The following is a 24,130-nucleotide window of genomic DNA, read 5'->3' as shown; positions in this document are numbered from 1 at the left end:
CTGCATTGGTTTTCTTCCTTTTTCTCTAACTTTTCTAGTCTGATTTGCATGATCATTATCCACGTCCTCTCCACTGTGCATGGATATGTTCATCTGGATTTTTGCAATATCTTTTCATTTATCCTCTACCCTCTCCATTCTATCCTCCATGTAGCTGTCAAATTGGTGCTGCTAAACATGTCTGACAATGTTACTTTCTTGTTCAAGAAGCTTTAGTGACTTTATGTTGCCTATAAGAAAGAAAAAAGAAAAAAAATTCCAATTCCTCCATTTGGCATTTAAAGCCCTTTATGATCTGTATTCAACTTATTTTTCTTATATTTGTTTTCTATTATTCCCCTTTACAAACTCTACATTTAAGCAAAACTGACCTGCTTGCTTCCTGCCATATAAGAGATTGTGCCTCCTACCTCCATGCTTTTCTATAGGTTGCCCCCCCTCCCAAATTGCGGAGGTAACCGTGGATGGCCTGTGTTATGAATTGTTGGAGACTATTCCCACTTTAATGAAATTATTGAAGTCAGTTAGATGGCATACTCAAAAGACCTCTAAGACTGAAGTCAAGAGGACCCAAATTGATATCTGGTCTCAGATACTTACTATCTCTGTGATTCTGGGAAATTTACTTAAACACAATTTGCCTCAATTTCCTCAAGTGTAAACTGGTGATAATAATAGCACCTACCTCCCAGGATTGTTGTGTGAGACAATCTGTAAAGCACTGAGTATGGTGCCTGACACAGAGTTGGCATGCTTTTTCCCTTCTCACCTCCCTCATGTCTTCCCTTTTGAATCCATATGTCTTTTGAAGGCTTAACTAAAGTGTCACCTCCTTCAAGATGCATTTCTTGACTTGTTATCACCTCTGTAAAAATAATTTTCTGTCTGTGAACATTTTTAATGCTATCCACCCAAATATAATTTTCTTGAGGTAAGGGACTTTTTCACCTTTTAATTTAATTTAATTTTTTTCCTAGTGCACAACACAGTGTCTACCTGGCATTTATCATTACAGGAATATATGTGTATATGTGTGAATATATATCTACCTATCCATCCGTACAATATATATATATATATATATATATGTATATATATATATATACACATACACACACACATACCTGCTCGCATACATACATACATATGCATTTCCCAATAATGTCTTTTATTAACTGTATTAGGACATTTTTAATCTAACTATATAATTGAAGTCTCAGGCAGTCTCTAGAATTTAATAGTGAATGATTAAACACACATACATGAACTCTTATATACACATATACATACACACATATATACATATATTTTATATGCAATACAAAATATCTATATCATGTATTATACATATGGAATTACCTATACTTTTAAACTTTAAATATTTCAGTAATTGAAACACTGAATGGTCTAGTACCTGTAAAAATATGTCCTCATTAACGGTGATATTATCTTTTTTTTTTTAACTTAAAAAACTTTTTTTTTTTTTGTGGGACAATGAGGGTTAAGTGACTTGCCCAGGGTCACACAGCTAGTAAGTGTCTGAGGCTGGATGTGAACTCAGGTCCTCCCAAATCTAGGGTTGGTGCTTTATCCACTGTGCCACCTAGCTGCTCCCAATGGTAATATTATCTTAAAAAACTCAACAGATTGTATTTTTTTTTTGCTTTCAAACATTATGAAGAAAATCAAACTATTATATGATTTCTAAATTGATTATACATTTTCATGTTTCCCAAAATAGTGGATAATAAAATGAAAGAAAATATTTCCTTGGTATAAACAATCACTATGACAGTGATTTGATCAATGTTTTTTAAAAAAAATTAGTTTTAATGTCACTGTAAAAATAATTATTATTTAACAACACAAATGTTTTCATAGGATGTTAAACATTGGTATACACAGCAACATTTGGGAAACCCCCAAAGGCTATCATTGATAAAACAAGTGCCTGGTGGTTGGTATAAAGCCTAAAAGAGAACCAGGTTCTAGTATTTTGATAATACTTTATTCATGATATATCCCCTGACAACTGCAGAAATCTATCTTCTTGTTTAATATGCTGCTTCATAGTTGTAATAAGTTATCTTATGTGGAACTGGTCTCCCTTTCTACAACAGAGTATCATAGAGCTGAGAGGGTTGCCCAAGGCCATCCTGTTCAACCCCTCATTTTACTGATGAGGAAACTAAAACTAAAAACAAAACCAAACAACAACAACAACAAAAGAACAAAATATATACACACGTCCAGGGCAATTAAGGGACTTGCTTAAATAATCATTTTAAAAGCCATGATCTGTACCCATGTCTTCTGACTAAATCCATCAATCTTTTCACTACACTCTATCTCTACTCATTAAGTAGATCTTTGAATAATATCATCTTTGTACTGGTTCCTATCATGGATTTTTGTTGTAAGACTCTGGATACTGGACTTGGACCATAGCTCTCATAATTATATTACCACCCAGACTTAAAGGGAAAATTAGTGTACTCTACTGAGACTGGGAAGCTGGCTCCTAGGTATTTGGAAGGAAGTTATCCTGAATGCAGATAGTGTGTGTTGAAGTAGAGTTATTAGTTCATGCCAAGTATCTGAAAATGGCAAACTCTCAGTGTAAAACAAGTAGAATATGGGTTCTAGTATAAGTGAATTTGTTTTTTTTTAAAGTATGGATCAGAGAATATGAAGATTTTTTTATAGCCTTCTGGTATGAATCTCTAAGAAATTTTTCATTTCAGTTATGAAATGTGAGGTTAGGCACTAGGTAGGAAGTAAAAAGAACATTTGTTAATTACTACTATGTTCCAGGCACCATACTAAGCACTTTACAAATGTTATCTAATTTAATCCTCACCAACACTGGGAAATTGGTGCTGTTATTATCCTTATTTTATCATTTAAGAAACCTTGACAGACAGAGCTCAAGTGAATTTCCCAGGGTCATATCACTAAGAAATGTCCAAGTTTGGGTTTCAACTCAGCTCTTTCTGACTCCAGATTCAGCACTCCACTGAACCACCTAGCTGCCAAAGATATATCTTGTATCCACCTTTGAGATTAAGGGCACCATTCATACTAATCTCATGTCCCCCCCTCACCTCTCTATCCCTTGATGGAGTGATTTGCCATTTTTCTGAGTATGATCAAAAAGATTTGGAATATTTGATTGTTCCAATTATGTGCCTCCAGAGCACTCCACACAGGAAAAAAGAGTATACCAAGCTCATCATAGAGAAACAGAGCCAGGAAAAAAAAATGATATTTTTAACAGAGCAGATGGATGATAGTTGGGAAGGAGGCCCTGGTCACTGATATAATTTTGATGTATATATGTGAGAGTATATTTATCTGAGTATCATACCCAAAGCAGCATTTTGCTCTACTGAGTCAAATAATTTCTTGAAGTCAGTAAACATGAGTAGAGTTAATATTATCTTTTCTTCAGTTAGGTTTTCTAAGGATTCTTTTGAGGTCTCACTCTTTTGGGAACTATGATTAAGTTCAGGTGATACACTATAATTTAGATGAGCAACACTATGCCTCTAAAAATGTTTCATCAGTTCTTTTCCCCTGTATTGGCACATCCTGTGTACTCATCTACTACCAAGATGCAGGGTTAGAGACTTAAGACAAATTCTGCCAATGTAGTTGTATGATGAGCACTCAAAGCTGACTCAAGTCCCTTATTAGCTCCACTTTGCCACCCCACTTCCAATATAGACACATGCTACACATGAACAATGAGCTCAGTCCAGAACTGAACAGGAGGAACAGAGGGGATTGGAATACATTTAGGAAACTGTATAGCACTGAAAACTATCCCAAGCTGCTCCTAGAAATTTAAAAATAGATATGTCTATTTTTAACCCCAATATTCTTCCAGTGACAGAAATGTGTTCTTGGTCACTTTATTTTGCTAAAAGCTTCATCCACGAACTGTTCCATTCTTCTGGAATTTTTATCTCTTTGAAATATCTTGAGAATTGATCCCTGAGCACCTTTACAATCCTATTACATCTAGTACAAATTTTTTTTTTTAAGAACACGGTCAGATTCCCCAGATGCTATTCTCTATTCTACCATTTTCTTCATATGGACCAGAGGCAGTAATACAATTTTGGTAGTTTCACTGTTGTTCTCAATTAGAATTGATTACCAGACAAATTCTGGAAGATATGTTCCATTTTATATCTGTTTATATCTTCCTTCCAGTTTTATTTATGAATGACCTTGAGACGATTTGGTTTGACTTGATACTGTGCCAAATCCTCAGAAAGCTCATTTTTGCTCTGTCTGATCTTTTTTCATCTTCAACTTTGCAAATGAGCTTTTCTCCTAAAAGTGATATTGCCCCCAATTGCCATATCTGTTTTGGTTGGTGGGGAGATTAAGTATTGGCTGGCTAAAGTGGTTTCTGGACTCTTATAAAATCCTTATTATTTGTATAGCAATTGATGCTATCTTTGATTTCCTGTTGATGGAACAGTTTTCCAAATGTCTGCATTTACAAATGATACAATATCAGCAGATGCTACCATTTCAATTGTATTGCACCCTAAAACACTACAAAGCTGCCTCAGCTTTGCCTATTATTATTTTTGCCTATTATTCTACAATAATGAAAAAAGATCAATCCAGCAATCTATTCTGAAACAAAATAAATTTTAAAAAAATCCAGAATAGTGAAGAGTACCCATATTGTGAGGCAAGGGCAGACATTCTTTGTTCTTTCTTGAATCCTTGCTACTTTGCATATTTCCTGGAACAAAGTCAGTGCTTAATAAAGGCTTATTGACTGTCACCTCTAGCTAGATGGGTAATTCATTGAATAAGTCTATCAATCTATATCTGAGATGTGCTACAGGTGAATAATAATCTGTGCTCAGAATTGAGTATGCAGAAGAAATTAGACTGAATTTCACTTGGTAAATTGCTATACAGTGCTTTCAATGATTCCTAAATGGTCATCAATGAAAAAGTTTGCTTCTTTAAACCTAATATGTACACAGTCATGCTATATGCCTGTGAATAAAATGATTTCAAAAAACAAAAATAAAAAAACAAACCCTAAAATTCTAAATAACCTAAGGGACAATGAAACTTACATGGTAAGTATACAGGATGTTGGTGATAACAACCTCTTTCTTTTTTTTTGTTTTGTTTTGTTTTGTATTGTTTTGTTTTGTTTTGTTTTTTGCTGGGCAATGAGGGTTAAGTGACTTGCCCAGGGTCACACAGCTAGTGTCAAGTGTCTGAGGCCGGATTTGAATTCAGGTCCTTCTGAATCCAGGGCCAGTGCTTTGTCCACTGTACCACCTAGCTGTCCCCAACAACCTCTTTCTAAGACATAAATTAAATATCATTATTAGTGATAGGTTTGACAAGAAAAGGATATAGGGCAGTCATGAGGAAAGAAAACAGATTGATAGCCCAGGTGATACATAAGCAGCTATATGGTGATAGATGATAAAATGATAGACTTGGAGTTTGGAAGACAAAAGTTCATGTCCAACCTTAGTCATTTCCTATATATGTGAACTTGCCAAATCACTTAATAACCTTTTTCTGCCTAAGTTTCCTCATTTGAACAATGGGGAGGATGATGATTATGATGACGATAGCTACCTCCCAAGGTTGTTCTGAAATAATATTGTAAAGTCCTTCACGAACTTAAAAGCCCTATTTGAATGCTACTATTACTGCCATTTTATCAGAACTCAAGGACACTAAACAGAAGCTTAAGGTCTCAGACACATAGTGTACACTGTGGAACATTTATGGGAATATTCAAAATTCATACAAATGGCTCTGTCCTCTTATTTATGTGCATAACCCCTTTAGTATTACAGACTATAGCTCCTGATGTTTTATGGGAATATTGTCCATGATCTTCTACAAGTTTCCCAAAGCAAATCCAATTAATATGGTGGCAGACATACTCATTTTCTTTTTTTTAAATATATTGTATTTTTATTGATTTTCCCAATTATATTTCAATCTGGTTTTGATTCTACTCTATATTTTATTCTATTTTTTTCTTATGATAGTCTTTTTTAGAGCATAGGGATTTATTTTATTTATTTATTTAGAATTTGAAGTCAAGTGACTTGTACAAGGTCACACAGATATTAAGTCTCTAAGGCAGGTTTCAAAATCAGGTCTTCCTGACTCCAAATCCAATGTAGAATGTGTTTGTGATTCAGGAGGACCTGAGTTCAAATGTCACCTAAGATACTTACTATGAAATGTTTTTAAAATATTTTAGGAATTTTAATGTATAAAATAATAAAGGTGTCTTATAGAATAAAATGAAAAATTACCAGTCCCTTCAATTGCTTGTTACATTCAAAGAGCACTGCACTGACTACAAGACTGAAATATCTTTTGTACTTCAGTACTTAAGTGAATCTGCCATCTAATCAATATATATGACTGTATCTCTCTGTTATTACCAGACCAGGCTAGCCAAGTAAGAAATTTATCACCAAATGAGTGGCTACCAAATAATGTGTTGTTTCTTGTTCCCAATCATAGAAACTCATGACTCTGTGGAGATCTCTGTTTCTACTCCATATCCAACTTTGATCTGATTCTTCAGTCAAAGCTTAGCCTGCTATATGACTGGTGTTGTTGGGAGAGGTAGATGCCCTACAAACAGTGTTTTATTCTTGCTTACAGTTGTTGCCTGGTTACTTTCATGAGCTTCTTTTAAATAATACTCAGTTTAAAAATAATACTATGTCTGAAGTTTATTTTCCCCTTGATATAGAATCATTGATCTTGACAACAAAGCACCATAGGCTTTGTGTTTGTGTGTGTGTGTGTGTGTGTGTGTGTTTAATATTTTTTTTTCTTTTTGTGGGTGTGGGACAATGAGGGTTAAGTGATTTACCCAGGGTCACACAGCTAGTTAAGTGTCAAGTGTCTGAGTCTGGATTTGAACTCAGGTCCTCCTGAATCCAGGGCTGGTGCTTTATCCACTGTACCACCTAGCTGCCCCCGTGTGTGTTTAATATTAATGGCACAGTGAGCCTATATATAAAGTAGTTCTATTGTTAGTTACATTTTTCATTATAGGGTTGCCTATTTGGGAAGGCACATGGTAGTAATAATTATAAAATAATTTACTTTTTTAAAATGTTATAAGCTTAACAACTTTCATCAACAATACACACAAATAAAGATAAAGCACAAGAGCCAAAACCTGCTCATAGTCTTAGGCTTTAACACAGCAGAGGCAGTGAATTATGGAACAACAAACAAGCCAAGAAAATGCTGCTTGCCTATCTGTGTTACTGCCATCTTTGGCTACAGAATTCTTTTGTTCTATTTTCCTTTCCTTTCTTGCTCTCAGGACCTGAGGAACTTCTACCAATGTAAAGCAGTACCTGCTTTGCAACTCTACATACTTACTCACTTTGGTGTACTGAGAATTTTAAATAATTTGCCAAAGGTAACATAGCTAATATATATGTGGGAGAATAAGGATTCTGCCTGACTCTGAGAATCAGCCCAAAGTTGCATATGGAGTAGAAATAGAGATGAGATCTTCACAGAGTCATGAGTTTCTATGATTAGGAAAAAAGAAACAACACATTATTTGGTAATCAATCATTTGGTGATGAATTTCTTACTTGGTTAGACTGGGCTGGTAATAACAGAGATATAGTCATATATATTGATTAGATGGCAGATTCACTTAAATACTGAAGTATAAAAGATATTTAAGTCTTGTAGTCAGTCCCATGCAGTGTATATATACACATTCTTGCATATATATGTGATGTGTCTATTAAAGAGGACTAGAAAAACAGCCTCACAGAGTAGACAGAGCCTGGATTCAAGTTCTGTTTTCAATCCATACTAGCTATGTTACTCTTGGCAAGTAAAAAATATTTACGTGTATAGAGAAATATATATTCACACAACTAACTCTCTCTCTCATATATATATATATATACATACACACATATATATATACACACATATATACACACACACATATATATATATACATACACACATATATGCACACATACACACATCCATCTCTTTCTCTCTGTCTGAATGACGTGAATACATTCTTGTTGTTTTGCTCTATCACACCATAGAAATATCTCCATATTTCCTTATGTGCTTCATATTTATCATTTATAATATCATGATATTTTCATATATTCATCACATCATAATTTATTCAGCCAGTCTCTGTTGAATATATACATTTTCTCCAAATTTTTCTTTTTTTTTATTTATCTCTCCACCCATCATGCTTTTGGATGAGATCTAGCAATTTTTTTAAAGGCTTAATTACTTTTGTGACAGTATAATTTGCCATACATGAATTCAGAATGGGCCATTAATCTCATCAACACAGAGGAATTCCTGAAACGTGATTTATTTTCTTCAAAGGCATAATTGTAATCTAACTTTGAATCGATGGATTAAAGTACAATTCATGTAGGCTTTAGTAAAGTGTTCCTAGGGAATTACCTAAGCCATATAACAATGAATGAATTGCCTAGTTTAAAGTACTTGAGTGTCTGAGGTGGGATTTGAACCCATATCTTCATTACTCCAAGACCAGCACTTTATCTATCATACCACAGGAACCCTATATTGCCACATTGATGTCCAAAAGTTTTGAACCAGTTTTCATTCCCAACAACAGCATCCTTTTCTACATAGCACCAATCACATTGGATTTGATTTTTTGCTATTTTGGCTATTCTGATGAGTATAAGATAGTATCTTAATTTCATCCTGATTTGCAATTATCTGATTACTTAGGTATTTGAACATCTTTCTGATTGTTTTTGTTTTGTTTTGTTTTGTTTTGTTTTGTTTTTTGGTGAAAGAGTTAAACTAGCTGAATATTCTCAGGTTATTGTTGTTGTTTGTTTTGGTGAGGCACTTGGGGTTAAGTGACTTGCTCAGGGTCACACAGCAAGTAAGTGTTAAGTGTCTGAGGCTAGATTTGAACTCAGGTCCTTCTGACTCCAGGGCCAGTGCTCTATCCACTGTGCCACCTAGCTGCCCCTTCTAATTGTTTTTTAATACTTGATATTTTCTTTTTTGTAAGCTTGTTGTGGTGTTTTTCTCTGCTGTTCATCAGTTGGTTATTGTTCCACTGCCCTTTTGTATTATTAGTTGCATAAATATGCATGTTTCCTATCAGTTCTTATATCAGACCTTCATCTGATATTTTTTATTAGAAGTACAATGGTTTTGGGGGTAGCTAGGAAGTATAGTAGATAGCATTTCAGACCTGGAGTCAAGAAAATTTGAGCTCAAATTTGGCCTCAGATGTTTACTTGCTTTGTGACACTGGGCAAGTCACTTAACCTTGTTTGCCTCAGTTTCATCTTTAAAAGCTGGAGAAGGAGATGGCAAACTACTCCATTATCTGTGCCAAGAAAATCCCAAATGGGGTCGGGAAGAGTAGGACATGACTGAAAATGACTAAACAACCAAGCATTCCAATAATATGTGGGAAGATGCAAATGAATTTTTTGGGGAGTGTGTGTGTGTGTGTGTGTAGTGTCATCGTTAAAGACATACTTTTCAGAAATTTGAGTTATGCCTGAAAAGCACAAGATCTGTTATCTCAGTCTAGGTTATGCCTATTACCTAGCTTAAGATGCACTATATTCAAGGGGCAGCTAGGTGGCACAGTGGATAGAGTACTGGCCTTGGATTCAGGAGGACCTGAGTTCAAATCCCGCCTCAGACACTTTATATTTACTACCTGTGTGACCCTAGGCAAGTCAGTTAACCCCAATTGCCTCACCAAAACAAACAAAACAAAACAAAAAAACCAACAACAACGATGCACTACATTCAGAGACATTACTTTTGTTTGGCCAAAGGATGATGATTATGTTTTTAAAACACAAGTAACTCACAAAGACTCTATAATATACTCTGTGTGGAATGTGAGGGCAAGAGGGGGTGATTTCTTTCTGTGGAGGGTTGTACCCATACGGGGAAAATTGTAATAATTTGAAATATATTCAGAGTTTAGAATAATCTTATATATTAACATGTATACATGCATGTAGGTATAAATAGTAAATGTTCTAAAAAACTCAAGGTTTCTTGAAACAGACAGGGATGTAGTTTTATGTGGAGTTACAAATACAAAATGGATCATTTAATAACAAAAAGTTACTAGGGTGTGATGAACACATACAAATCCAATATAACATAAAGGAAATAGAGCTAGGATATATCTGAGTCATCAGAGGACATTTTTTACAGGTAAAGAAACTAGGGCCTAAAGAGGTTAAATGCTTTATACAAAGTAAGAAAAGTATAGTTTGACAGAGATGGGATTTAAACTGGAATCCTCTGACTTCATCTCCTTCACCAGACTGTAGTTTATCTACTTTTTCATAACAATTTGTACCCAAGTTTTATGGATAATCCATTTCATTTTCTCTTCTATTTTCCTTTGCATGCATTAACATAGAAAAGGAGTGGGAAAATGTTGAAAATGAAAGAACAGCAGAGAGAGAACATAAAAGGAGAATTTTCTTTTCTTTTTCAAATGTCACCTACATTACTTCTCTCAGGGCTCCTGCTCACCTTTATCTTAACAGCTCCCCCCATCCTGAAATTCCTTCAATCCCACGTTCCAGCACTCTAATTTATTTGTCACTGCTGGGAACACATTCAAACAAGCCAAAACAAATGGACCTACCTTACAACTTAAACTTTGGTATTTTTACAAACCTAAAACAAAGTCTACTGAGACATAGAACCTTAGGGGGAAAATATCAAGGTATGATTTTGTCTTGTTTAAGAGGTACCTGGATTTTTTTTTTGACTTTTAAACACAGATATAAATAATGGAGTTTGAACATAAATTTTAAATTTTAACCATCATATAGCTAGGCCTTGTAAAAGAAGGGGAGTTGTCAAGGCATATCATGAATGCATTTCAGAGAATAATTGACTGGAGTTAGGAAATCCTGATTTCCTATCTGGCCTTAGACACTTCCTAGGTGTGTAAGCCTGAATAAGTCACTTAACCTGTTTGTCTCAGTTTCTTTATCTATAAAATGGAGATAAGCATACCAGCTGTGTCCCAGGGGGTTGTTGTAAGGATCAAAAAGAGATCAGTTGGGGCAGCTAGGTGGCGCAGTGGATAGAGCACTGGCCCTGGATTCAGGAGTACCTGAGTTCAAATCCGGCCTCAGACACTTTACACTTACTAGCTGTGTGACCCTGGGCAAGTCCCTTAACCCCAATTGCCTCACTAAAAAAAAAAAAAAAAAAAAAAAAAAAAGAGATCAGTTGTAAAGTGCTTAGAACAGTGTCTGGCATGTATTAAGCAATATATATATATATATATATATATATATATAAATGTTAGCTGTTATTGTTATAATTAGTCTTTGGAGTTAGAAGTGTAAATTCATAGAATGTTGCATTTTAGATGAATTTATCTAATTAGAAACCTTACAAATTGTTGAGACAGAAACCATTTTGCATTTGTGTTCCATAATGTAAAGCCCATTGATTTTAAATACTATGTGACAACAAAATCTTATTAAAAAATGCCTATCTAAATAAGGTTATATGAATTAGAAGTAAGTTGAGAGTTCACTTGGTATAGAGATCTAACCAACTTGCTGTTTATACTCAGTACCATAGTGATAGATCTAAGCGCTTTTAAAAGGGGATGTGGAGTCAGTGAGGCAGGCAGACAGACTTATATAGCTGATGTGGTGGCAGCAGAGTATTGACTTCTGTCAAGAGAGAAAAAGAGGGGGGAACAGAAGAAGCTAGATTAGCAAAATAGTCAATGTAATAAGAGGACAGAAAGGAAACTCAAGAGGTAATTTAAACTATCACCATGGTACCTGAAGGAAATTGCTGTTTGGTAAAGTAGAGGAAGTGGATACACAATAGAACTTTACTGTTAACTCAATGGTGAAATTTGGTAACAGGTAGATTTCTTGTGTGTCCAAAGAAGTTTAACTTCTGAAATAAATAATAAAATAAAATTCACTGCATGGGTGGAACTCTTGTTCCACACCTGTGTAATTCTTTTACAATCATGGACCCAAGAAAATTTTATATTGAAATGACAAGCGAAACTTAGAAACATGAGAAGAAAGTCTAGATAGAATTCTTTACACCATCCTTTTTATTCTCACATGAGATCATGCTGATTTTTTTTAACAGTATATAATATTATCTGCAAAGGTACTATGAATTTAAAACTTCTCTTCCACTTAGAAGCTGGATTTTGAATTTGATGATTTCTCTTTTTCTTTAAGACATACTACTGGAAAATTGGATTTATTTCAATTTCTAAAATATAGATTCTTGTAAGAAATTAAAATAGTTTAGTATGTACAGGGGCAGTGAATTGTTTTTTTTTTTTTGCGGGGCAATGGGGGTTAAGTGACTTGCCCAAGGTCACACAGCTAGTAAGTGTCAAGTGTCTGAGGCCGGAGGCAGTGCAGTTTTAACCTGTCTTAATGTACTATTAAACAGATAAAGTTGTATTAATCCTGGGATAGAGAAATTATTGTTTATTTTTTAAAGTTTTTTTTGGTTGATAATTGTTTGCCACTTTTACATGTTTATTTATATTTCTTTTGGAATCCTGGACCACTGTTTGAAAAATACCATGACCCTAGATTTGTTTAAATTAGGGCAATCTTTTTGATTCCTGAGTTTTATAATTAACTGTTGAAACTATTAACAACAATTGAAATGATGGCAATTCTTTTTACTTTTGTTTCTTGTATGTTTGACTCAGTACCTTCCTAAAGCTGTCAGACATTCATAACTATTGTCCCTTTAATAAAATAATGCTTTCTCTCTTTAAACAATAACAAAAAACCTGCTGCTGAACTTAATAATTCATTAAGCCAAGGCCTCAATTTGTATATGTCCTTTATAATAAAGATAGGGTTTTTGTTTTTTTTTTAATTATTACAGCAGGGAAGTATGTTGTTCAAATTGTATGCATATTGAGTTGTTTCTGTACCTTTCCTGAAGCAATTATTGTCCAAAAATGTTTCATTTATTTTATTTCATACTATATGAACCTACAAATCACATTTAAAAGATATAAAGCAAAATAAATCTAATTTAAATAGGATGAGCAGAAGCCAACAGATTGCGTAGATTTAAAGTCATTTCATTTAATCCATTCAAAAAGTAACAGGCATCTTAAAAGTGCAATGTGAATAATAAATATTAAAAATTAATATTAGATAATCAATGCATTCCATTAATATGGAGGTAGTTTTCAATCACTATAATTATATCATCTTTAATTTTTCAGTGGCTAGGAGAAGGGAAAGGGGGGCTAATGACCTAATCTTGGCATGATAATGTAATGGCCATGTCCCTTGAAAAAGGAATATATTATAATGATTAACCTGAATATCTCTAAAAATCTGCTGGAAACTAGCCATTTGTCTTTTTCTCTATGAGCAATCTGAAACCAATATTCACAAGGTGAATCCTAAACTACTTTAATTATGCCTAGTGACAATTCTTGTCAAAGCATTACTTGTAGAGAAAAATATAAAAATAATATTTTGTGTATATGTGTGCATATATACAAAATTTTGGGGGAAAGCCTATATTGCTTTTTACCTGGTGCCTACCTAATTCTTTCATAACCTTGCAAAGTCAAGGACAAATGATCTTAGCTTTTTATGATCAGATAATAATAAAGCTGGAATGGCCCTTTGAGACAATTTTCTAGAGCCCCCTCATTTTTTAAATGAAGATATTGAGTAGAAGATAAGTTGTGCCTAGTTAAATATCTTATAGCTTGATAGTGTCAAAGTCTGGACCAGTTTCCTAGTCTCCCTATTTTAATTCAATTTAGTTTGATATTTGTTAAGTATCTACTACACATAGGATCATACATTTAAACATATAAGGGAATTTAGAAGTCAACTAATCCAACTATCTTATTTTAAAGATTAGGAAACTGAGGACCAAGAAGGTTAAACAAATTGGCCAAGGCCAAATAATTATGATGGGCCAGAAAACTGTCTGATTTGAACATGAGTCCCCTGATTCAAATTCCAGTGTTCCCTTAATTGGTAGAATTACTAAAAAAATTGTGTTACATGGATATAATGGAATATTACTGTGCCATAAGAAATGGTTAATATGAAGACTTCAGAGAAGAAGACTTTTATGAGCTGATTCAGGGGCAAGGAAGTGGAACTAGAAGCCAGTACTATTTAAGAGGCTGATGTACGTGATTTGTAGGGCAAACCTCCAAATATTCAACACTCGAAACACAATTGGAAGGAACAATTACAAAAATAAACTTGAACCTGCATCATTACAATCATTTCTCCCTAAAGGAGAAATTAGAAAAGGTACCTCCATAGTGGAACATTACATGGACTGCCAAACTCATTTGATATATTGGTTAGTCTTGCTGAACTGCTTTTTGTCTGCTTCATTATTTTATGGATGCCTCACTGGGAAAGGGAAGGGGAAGAATATATTTAGAAATAAAGGTGACATAAAAATAAAAGACATCAATAAATGTTAAGCATTTTCCAATGATGCAGTCCAATTATTTTTCAGACAACTATTCTGTCCTGCTTTTGATATCATGAGCATATGTCTCTCTATGGAGTACCTATAATTTAATAACTTAAAAAATCAACAGGTAAATTAAAATGTGTACCTTATACACATAAATAAAAACACACAAAAGACCCTAATAGCATTCTGAGATCAAAGCTTTCTCAGAGTTAGTGACATGCTTCTTTGGGAAGATCGATGTGCTATCACTTTGTTAGTCAGCTTGGTTATTTTCCCCTATTTGAAAATAATAATATTTTGGGATTTCTTATCTGCTGATAATTTAATCATTTAACATAGGCATAGCTATAGAAATGAGATAATTCTTAAAAGTGAGGAGTACAGCACAGAATCATGATTAAATCAGATCAAAAGTTCACAGGTGAATTTTAGGAAACTGGTAAATGTTACCCAGCTATTGAATTCGAAGAGTTCCTGTTATTCACTCTCAATACAATTGTGCATAGGTAGATGTGGAAAATTATGTCATGAGGACAGGTATAAAACTAGAGATAAGCAGACTTTTTAGCCTAAGGACCAAATGATGTACCACCACCAAAAACTCCTTTTTTCTTTTCCAATCCTGGGAGCTAAAAATGTTTTATTTTGTGGTGTTTTTTTTTTTACATTTTAAAAATACAATAAAACTTGATTTTAAAATGTAAAAACATTCCTAGGTAGGGGCTATGCAAAAACAGACTGGCCAGTTTGACCCAAAGGTTGCAGTTTACAGATCCCAGAAACTGAGTCAATTTTGTAAAATGACCAACTAGTAAGACCCTCACCCCCACCACATGTAATAAAAAGAAGCTCACAATGGTTGGAATGCTTAAATTTTTGTCAAAGGATGCAGTGTTATTCCTGTTACTGATTCATTCTAGCATTACATGGTCAAGGCCTGAGTTAAAGTAGTGGGACAAACTTTGGTAAAAAGGAAAACAAAAATAAACACCTGTCTTTTCATCTTCCTCCTTCACTCATTCCAGGGAGATTTCTTATAGAAGGATAGTATTATTCTGTTGCTCAAGAAAATCAAGCACCTTGACTCTTGTGGGGCTTTTCAGAAGTTTGGAGCGTCTGTACATGCATAACTAGTGGAGATGCCAAGGGTTCTGCCTCTTCTCCTCCAAGGGATAGACAGAAGAGTGGTCCTAGTTCACCTCTTAGACCCCAGTGTCAACTGCTTCCATCATTGACCTCCTACTGCCCATGGAAGTGAGCAGTTGGCTCAGAGCATGAAAGCCTGGAAGCTCAACCCCAAATGGAGATAGAAAAGGTATTCATGAGCCTCAGAGGCTCTAGCTGATAAACCTCAAGCTTGTTGCAGCAAGGCCAAACCAATATAAATAGCCTAAAAACCAAATTTAAAAATCTTGTTGTGTCAGGCAGCAAATTCCCTGCAGTAATACACATTGGAAGTGAACCAAGTCAAAATGTGAAGTGTTGGTAGACAGAATTCAATCAAAATGTGGCCATCAGGACAGAGTTACATGAAGACTAGGAAGCTCCTTGTCCTGTAGCACATCCAGTCTTGGCCAAGTCCTACTGTGGAGAATTTTGGTAGGCAGATCCTGGCCAGAGTTTGAGGACAAGGATGCACACAAACATGCCAGGTAGCTCCTTCCTTCTTGTTGTAAATACATTATGCCTGTGCTGTTGAAAATTAAACTAGATTGTTGGTATACAGGCATAGTACCTTGGAAGAATGGGAACAAGAAAGGCTGAAACACCTAGGAGTTCCAGGAGCCTTGGAGACTAGTCATCAGGTCCATAAACTGCCTTCAAAGATGCCAATATGGTACAGGCAACCTTGGCTCCTTCCCTTCCTCAGACCTTGGAAGTGAGGCCACAGGACATCATGCCAAATGACAAGAACAGCATTATAGCCTCAGGGGCTCCAGAGGAAGGACACAAAGACAGAACACCCCCCCCACACACACACAGTGAGACAAAGCAAGAACTCTAAACTGAATGTAGGACTTGGGGGGCAGAGAGAGGGAAGATGATTACGAAGAGATGTGGGGGAGGAAGAAATCACTCAAGATGGGTGCAGAGGAAGGGCAGGTAGCACAGTGGATAGAACACTGGCCTTGTAGTCAGGAAGACCTGAGTTGAAATCTGGCCTCAGACATATGCTAGCTGTGTGACCCTGGGCAAGTCACTTGACCTCAATTGCTCCCCCCACCCCCAAATGGGAGCAGAGGATGGCAAATTGTTTAATTGCCCCACCTGACCTGGATAGAGTTCCAGGGCCTAGAGTGAGGAAGACTTATTTTTATAAGATTGAATCTGGACTCAGACACTTATTAGTTAGGTATATGACCCTGGAAAATAATTTATTTCTGTTTACCCTAGTTCCTCATTTGTAAAATGAACTGGAGAAGGTAATTTCAAACCAGTCCAGTTTCTTTGCCAAGAAAACCCCAAATAGACTCACAAAGAGTCAGACATGACTGAAACAACTTGACCACAAACAACAGATCTCACTTTCCTCCCCTAGGAGGCTGGCCAGGAACTCAGTTTGTTAAGTGTTGTGTGCAATGATTATCATTCTGGATCTTCCAGTCCTCATCAACAAAACAGAGTGGACAAATGATATGGGATGGGATGGGATGGGAGGTTTGTCAGCCATCCAGAAGGAGGCCTCAGCCTCCAGGCAAGCTTCTTAGATTGACCCTTTATCATCATATTCAACAAGGGACCCATTTCTTGCAGGTTCCCTATGGCATGTCTCAGCATCTTCTCAATGTTTCTCATTATAGACACTTTTTGATGAACCTTGAGAAGATATTCAGTGTGATTATGGGTGGATACCCTCTTGTACCAGATGCTCACAGTGACTGTGGTTCTTCCATTCAGTAATGATTCTATGTGATGCCACCAGTAAAAAAAAAAAACATCACCAGGGCCAACCACTGTCTGTTAGCCAATCATGTTCTGTAAATTGGGGAATCTTTTGTTGTCAGGATTGTCAAAATCTACCTGATCCTGCCTGTAATAGGGATGGTACATGGGATAAGGAAATAAGCACTCAAAGGAAATAGGATGCATCACTTATAGCTCTTGATCTAAACAAAGGAGTTTTGATGTTCATCATAGCAAGATGCCACGTGTCCTTCCATGCCAATGAGCAGCAGGTTGGAGGTCAGCTGTTATTTCTTTTTTTTTTTTTTTTTGGTGAGGGAGTTGGGGTTAAGTGATGTGATGTTTAAAATCTGTATTGTGTGATCGCCTTAAATTAAAAAGCTTCAGTACCAGTCTTTGGGCATTAAACATTTATTAAAGCATACAGATATTTACAAGGAGTTCAGAAAATTAAGAAAAGGCCTATCTAGCCTAGAGTTCCAGCCTGGTTGGGTTCTTCCTGAAGTCCTCCTCCATGAGCCTGCTTTAATCAGGAACTCCTCAGCAAGCTGATTGTGGAAGCTTTTTATAGGTCTGGATCAAAGGCAGTCCTTACACACTGCTTCAAGCTGATTGGTTGGCATCATCCAAATCAATTGGTTAAGGGATAGCCAGGTGTGATTACAGTCCAGTTAACTTGAAGTAGGCTAATCAGCAGTCAATCACTCTCACTTCATTCAATCAGTCTAGATTAATCTCCAGGTGGGTCTTTGAGTATCTGTGAAATCCCATTATTTCATCACAGGGACTTGCCCAGGGTCACACAGTCAGTAAGTGTTAAGTGTCTGAGGTCGGATTTGAACTCAGGTACTCCTGACTCCAGGGCCCGTGCTCTATCCACTGCTCCATCTAGCTGCCCCAGAGGTCAGTTGTTATTTATTAATCCAGTTCCAGTTAAAACCACAAAAGTCCATGTAAATCTTCTGGCCTACTGTGTCGCTGAGAGTCTAGTGCAGATACAACTTCTTTTCAGTGGTCCATTTTTCTATGTCTTGTAGCTTCTCTAAAGAATCATAAAATTTCATCTCTTCCTTGTTGGACTTTGATTTAAAAATTTGGGAGTTAGCCATGTTTTTCTCATCGCAGTGGAGGAAATTATTGGTACTGGCACTATATACTGAGAAATCTCCATTGCCAATATTCTCTTGTAGATAATTGAGATACCATTTCAGAGCAGGATACATTGTTTGTATCAGTCAATAACACTGGCTCTTCACTCTCGATGAACTCCTCTGACTGAGGATCACTCTGGTTCAGACTCAGACTGGGCTGGGTCTGGAAGCTATAGCTGAGGATTTGGGAATTGTTCCAAGTCAGGCTAGGGGCCTGGGTCTCCATTTGAAGGCCCTCAGAACCAGAGGCTGCCAATTTCTACTTTACCTAAACCTTTTAAAAATAGGGATAATACATCCTTGGCTACTCTATTTGGTTGGTTTAAAGATTAATTGAATGTGAAGTCGTTTAGCAAAGCTAGAATTATTAAATATATTATTAATTAGAAAAGTTGAAAACATGAGAATGTATAGCCCTCAAATTTCTTTTTATGAATATGATCTAGAAATTATTTTAAAGCTCATGTGGCTTCATTTAAAACTTCAAGGTAAAATTTGAACAGTCTATAACCACACTGATTCCAAATCACGTGCCAGACTTTGATATCTCAGTCCTGTTCTTGGTCAAACTGAAATAGCAATATAACCAAGAATGATTTAGGTATATATTTTTTTGCTATTGCTATGCAGATGTCATCTGTTCTATTGTTGTTTTCCTTTCTCATCTCTCCCCCTCAAGTAAGTGAGGAATGAGGATGAAGAGAATCATTTAAATCTCATTTTTGGAGTGCTCAGGCATGGTATAGTGGAAAAATAAAAAGATTAAGAAAACAAAAAGCTTGGGTTTGGGTCCTGGCTCAGTCACTTACTAGCTGTTTGACTTTGGGTAAGTCATTTAACTTTTCAGAGATTAAATCCCTCATTTGTAAAGTGGGAAGAATACTTTAAACAAGGATGCTGTTAATATCATATTAATTAATACATACAAAGACCTTTTTAACCCTAAATAATTTTTATTACTGTTATTATAAAGTAAAGAAATTGGATCCAATATTTGCTAGCATCCCTTCTTCAAGATCTACAAGAAATTTTATCATCTTACTTCCCATCATCTTTTTGCTTTCAGCAAGTCAACTTGCTTTAATTCAACACCTATGCTAATCACTAAGTAGTAGGGATTGTGCAAAGACTCTGGGAAACAAATGAAAAAACTAAACAGCCCTTTCCACTCAGAGTGCCTGTGTTCCATTCTATTATTTAGTAAAACCAAGTACAGGGTAGACCAAAAGTCACAATGTTTTAATAACTTTTGGAATGATTTTTTTCTTTTTTCACCATTTATGAGATTTGATTTTTCACATATAATATAAATTCATTTCCTATATATATTTATATACTATATAAGATGCTACGTTATTATACATGAAAAACAAAAGTAAAGGAGTTATTAAATATTGAAATCCTTTTGTGACTTTTGGTTCACCCTTTATAATAACCTGACTTGAAAGGCTTGCTCATTATTATATTACAGTTATTGGTCCTTCACTGTTAACAATCTCCACAACTTTAATATTGTACATTAAAATGGACACTGTCAATGTATTACAAAATTGAGTGTTTAACCTTTTGGTATGCAAAAATAAGTTTTAACAAAGTAGATGTGAAATGACCATTAATGAGGGTAATTGTTCAATTCAGGTGGATTCAAAGAGTTCCAGACTCATTCATTGGAAATTTTTGTCAAGTATATTAATGTTCTTGCACAAAATAGAAATTAAATGTTCAAAGTTTAGGGAGGAGAGAAAGAGAGAGAGAAAGAGAGAGAGAGAGAGAGGGAGAGGGAGAGGGGGAGAGAGAGAGAGAGAGAGAGAGAGAGAGAGAGAGAGAGAGAGAGAGAGAGAGAGATTGACTATTGATCCCCCTTTTTGCTCTGTTATAAATTTTCTTCCATGAAGTTTATTATAATATTGGCTATTAGAACATACACTACTTAAATGTCCCAACAAGGCAATTATGAATGTTTAATTAAGTGGCACCAGATACATTCCTCCTAGTTTTATCGTGACCTACAACCCCCAAAAATTGTACTTTAAAGCTAAAAATTACATCAAGTCAAAGATGTTTTACCTGATGCAATTTGCCATCTGTAGCAAAATAAAGCGAATGAGATTAGTGAAATTAGCACCCCTTTTAGCTGTAAAATATAATTCTTGAAGGTTGTAGGGTAAGGTAAGCAGGTGTTTTGAAAGGAAGGCAATTTCAAAAAATAAAATTCATTCCTAAATAAGACCTTGGACCAGTTAGAGAGTATATCCAAAATTGCTTGCACATACATAGGCACAGTATAAATATGTTAATGTACAGGTACATATTGTGATATATACATATGCATGTAGAAATCAATTTATGTAGCCATACATGTATGTATGCATATATGAGTGCATATATTTGCATAACTACCATAGAATATTAAAGATATTTTTTATCAGTATTTTGTTAATAATACCCCCACATTCTTATAAAGAAAACATTAACCATGTTCCCTATTTACTATTTGTGTTTTGGATGTCTCAGTTGAGAAGTGGAGAAGGTTTCAAGTAGTCATTTTTCAAGTGGAGTTCATTAATGCTAATCTTTAATTGGATAATGGTTCTCCTGCTGAGGAGTAAAAGGTGGCTTGTTCCTTCTCTGCAGGAGGGTAGGTGCCCACTGAAGAGAGGATTTCTTCCATACAGCTCCCAACCTCAGCCAGCTGAGGGAGCAAGAGACCTCATCTGTAAATTGAATTGTCTTAGCCCTACTTCCTCAAGGTGCTTATGATTACGACATGCGCTTTAAGTTCAAGAACTTGCCCTATTTGCAGTACTTCCCAGTTTATAGGAGATTTTATGTTTTACAAAAGGTCCAGTTGAACAACTTTTTTTAAAAAAACGGGAAATAGACTTTTATGATACATCCTATGAAAATTTGAGGCAACCTGTTTTTGTTATAAATATGGTAAGTTTACTTTAGTGTTCCTTTATTTGAATTAGAGTTATTACAGGATATACACAAACATACAACTATAATTTAAGTGTGTGTGTGTGTGTGTGTGTGTGTGTGTGTGTGTGTGTATAACACCGATAAAAACACAGTATGACCAAGATATTTCCATATGTCCTGAGTGTGACTGGCTTGGAAAAATAGAGGTGCTGAACATTTCAGCATCTTTCTGAGAGGACATTCTTCAGTTATTCTTTCTGGCAATGAATTTTTCTCACCCTAAAGACATGCAAATGACTTTTTTCATCTGTTCTTTTTATGTTATCTGCATATGGTTTTATTTTTTTCCTGTTAAAGTTAGCACCAACAAAAACTAACCATTTGATACTCCTACATTTAGTTCCTTCTTTTTTTTTAAAAAAAACTATACATAGATAATTAGTAAACTGGTAACTTTAGATTTAAAACATAGCTGTCAAGTAGGCAGTGACAAAAGATAAGCTTGTGGGATAGGTTTTAGCAAGTGGCTACTACTGCAAAAATGAGTTATCTTAAGCAGTGTGTCTAATTTCTAGAGCCCCCCCTAAAATGTACTGTTTATTTTAAGTATTGTAATTTAAAATATTAGCAGACTCCCTTATAGTAACAGAAGGAATAATTTAGTAAAGTTCAATTATTGATTATCTTGTATATTGGAAATATTTAATGCAATAATATAATCACTTCTTCAGTTTGATGTTAATTCAGTCTCCACTTTTTAGACTCTTTTTTTGAGAATGAAGAAATAATCCCGTCTGTGTGTGTGTCAAAGTGAAGAACTGCCAGTTATACTTTTTTGTCTGTATCTTCATTTTATAACAGAACATTGTCCTTGTTGAGTTGACAAGCTCACTAAGTTCATTTTATCTAAACAGAGGTCAAAGTACGCATCAGTCTCTAGGGTCAAAGGTACGTTTAGGAGTCCCCCCCTTTTGCCTAGAAGTGCTGAATATTTTGAGGTTTGTCTAACAAATCAGCTACACGAATTTCTTGATTGCTCAGCTGCACTCTGTGTCTAGTACTTACGCACCTTCAGAAACAGCATGCGAAAGCACATTTGTTTAAGTCCTCACATGGTTAACATCGTGGGTAACCTCCTCAGAAATTATAGCCTTGGCTGCAGCTCATCCATTAGTCTGGAGGAGACAAGATTCCCAAGTGGCCCTGGTGCCTTTTCCAATTCCCTTGCGACCCACCAATCCTCTCAGTGCTTTCCCTGCATGCAGGGAGTGTTCAGTGCTAATCAGGTCAATGATCATCCCACAGCTCAAGGGACATGACAGGAGCCTATCACAGCAGTTACTGGGTCTTCCAGACCCGAGCACGTTTGCGGAGAATCTCATGTTAAGAAACATTGCTTTGGTCCTCACTTACTCACTGGGAACCTCTGAGGATTTCAGCTTATCTCTTTCTCTCTCCTTTAGACTGCAAGGAGTTCAACATAAACAGGAAAAAAGCAGCACAGCATGCAGCTACCTGGAGGGTGTTGATTGAAAACTTAGATACCCCCACCCCAATCAAGGTTGATTTGACTGATGTCTCAGCTCTATCAAAAGCAAGATTTCAATTAAGGTAAGTGCTTCCTTATCGGGGTGACTGCATCGGCATCAGGCTGAATTTCTGCACTGAAAGTTCTGACTGACTAAGCTGACATTCATTCTGCACTGCAGCAAGTGAATGTGTTTATGGCAGTAAAAGGCTGAGTTTACAGGCAAGTGTCCCACAATGATAACTATGGCTTTTAGACTGTGATTTTTTTTTTACATGTCTCCCTGGGAACTCACACATATTTCGAAATTACATCACCTTCGGGTGCACGAGGAAAATAAAAGGAAATATGAAAAAGGGTTGAGAGACACTTTCTTCTCTCTTATCTTTTTTTTCAAACTAATCTGTTTAGGGGATTGTGGAATGCAAAGGTAACTTGATTTTGATTGAAGCGTTTTGTTCATACCATATCAGAAAATCTCCTGCTTTACAAGCTCCAAAGTTAAATGAGATGGAAAGAAATTTTGAAAATGTTGAGTTCAAGATCTGTGAAATTTTACAGGTTAGCAACATCACTGGAAGAATGAGTCTGACTTCTTTGAGGTTTTAAGACTCACATAATTTTGAACATTTTTCCATTTTAGATTTAATATTTTTTATTTGAATGATCCACAAAAATCATCTTTAGCTGTCAGAAGGAAAGTAATTTTAGTGTACGAATGTTTGTTTAGCTAAAAAGCTAGAGACTTACCTTTAATGAAGGTGAGAGAGCCAAGAGAAGTTGTGGAAAAGAAATGAACTGATTGCTGAAATGCTTATGTATGAAGAAAAAGAAAAGGAACTGAATATTAAGTGATTTCAGGACTGGATTTCAGATTGCATGTTTTTACAAGAGAATCTTGAATGTTCATATTAAGGATGTGTGTTAATCTTCAACTTGATTATATGTCAGTGTTAAGACAATTGTATATACTTAATGAACGTGGTTCTCTGTGAAGTTTAAGGCAATAAACTCTTTTCTCCCCTTCCATACCTATCACTCTACACAGATTTACCTCAAATAGGGAGAGTATTGTGAC

General features: G+C 35.5%; 1 protein-coding gene and 1 pseudogene across 3 annotated transcripts in view; one reads left to right on the top strand and one right to left on the bottom strand.

Moving 5' to 3' along the window:
• The window catches only part of CDH12 (cadherin 12), a 1,430,569-nt gene that overhangs the window by 808,504 nt on the left and 597,935 nt on the right, over positions 1–24,130 (top strand). For 2 of the 3 annotated variants that reach the window (XM_043974996.1, XM_043974997.1), the window contains exon 3: positions 22,988–23,135. The gene's annotated coding sequence lies outside the window, so the exon portion shown is untranslated. Of the gene's footprint in view, positions 1–22,696; positions 23,136–24,130 lie in introns of those variants that run through there. The other variant, XM_043974998.1, reaches the window with a different exon arrangement.
• LOC122749319 lies at positions 17,158–22,608 on the bottom strand (annotated as a pseudogene).

This window comes from Dromiciops gliroides, chromosome 1 (assembly GCF_019393635.1).
Source record: "Dromiciops gliroides isolate mDroGli1 chromosome 1, mDroGli1.pri, whole genome shotgun sequence".
Classification (NCBI taxonomy): domain Eukaryota; kingdom Metazoa; phylum Chordata; class Mammalia; order Microbiotheria; family Microbiotheriidae; genus Dromiciops; species Dromiciops gliroides.
This window is presented reverse-complemented; position numbering and strand designations above follow the sequence as displayed.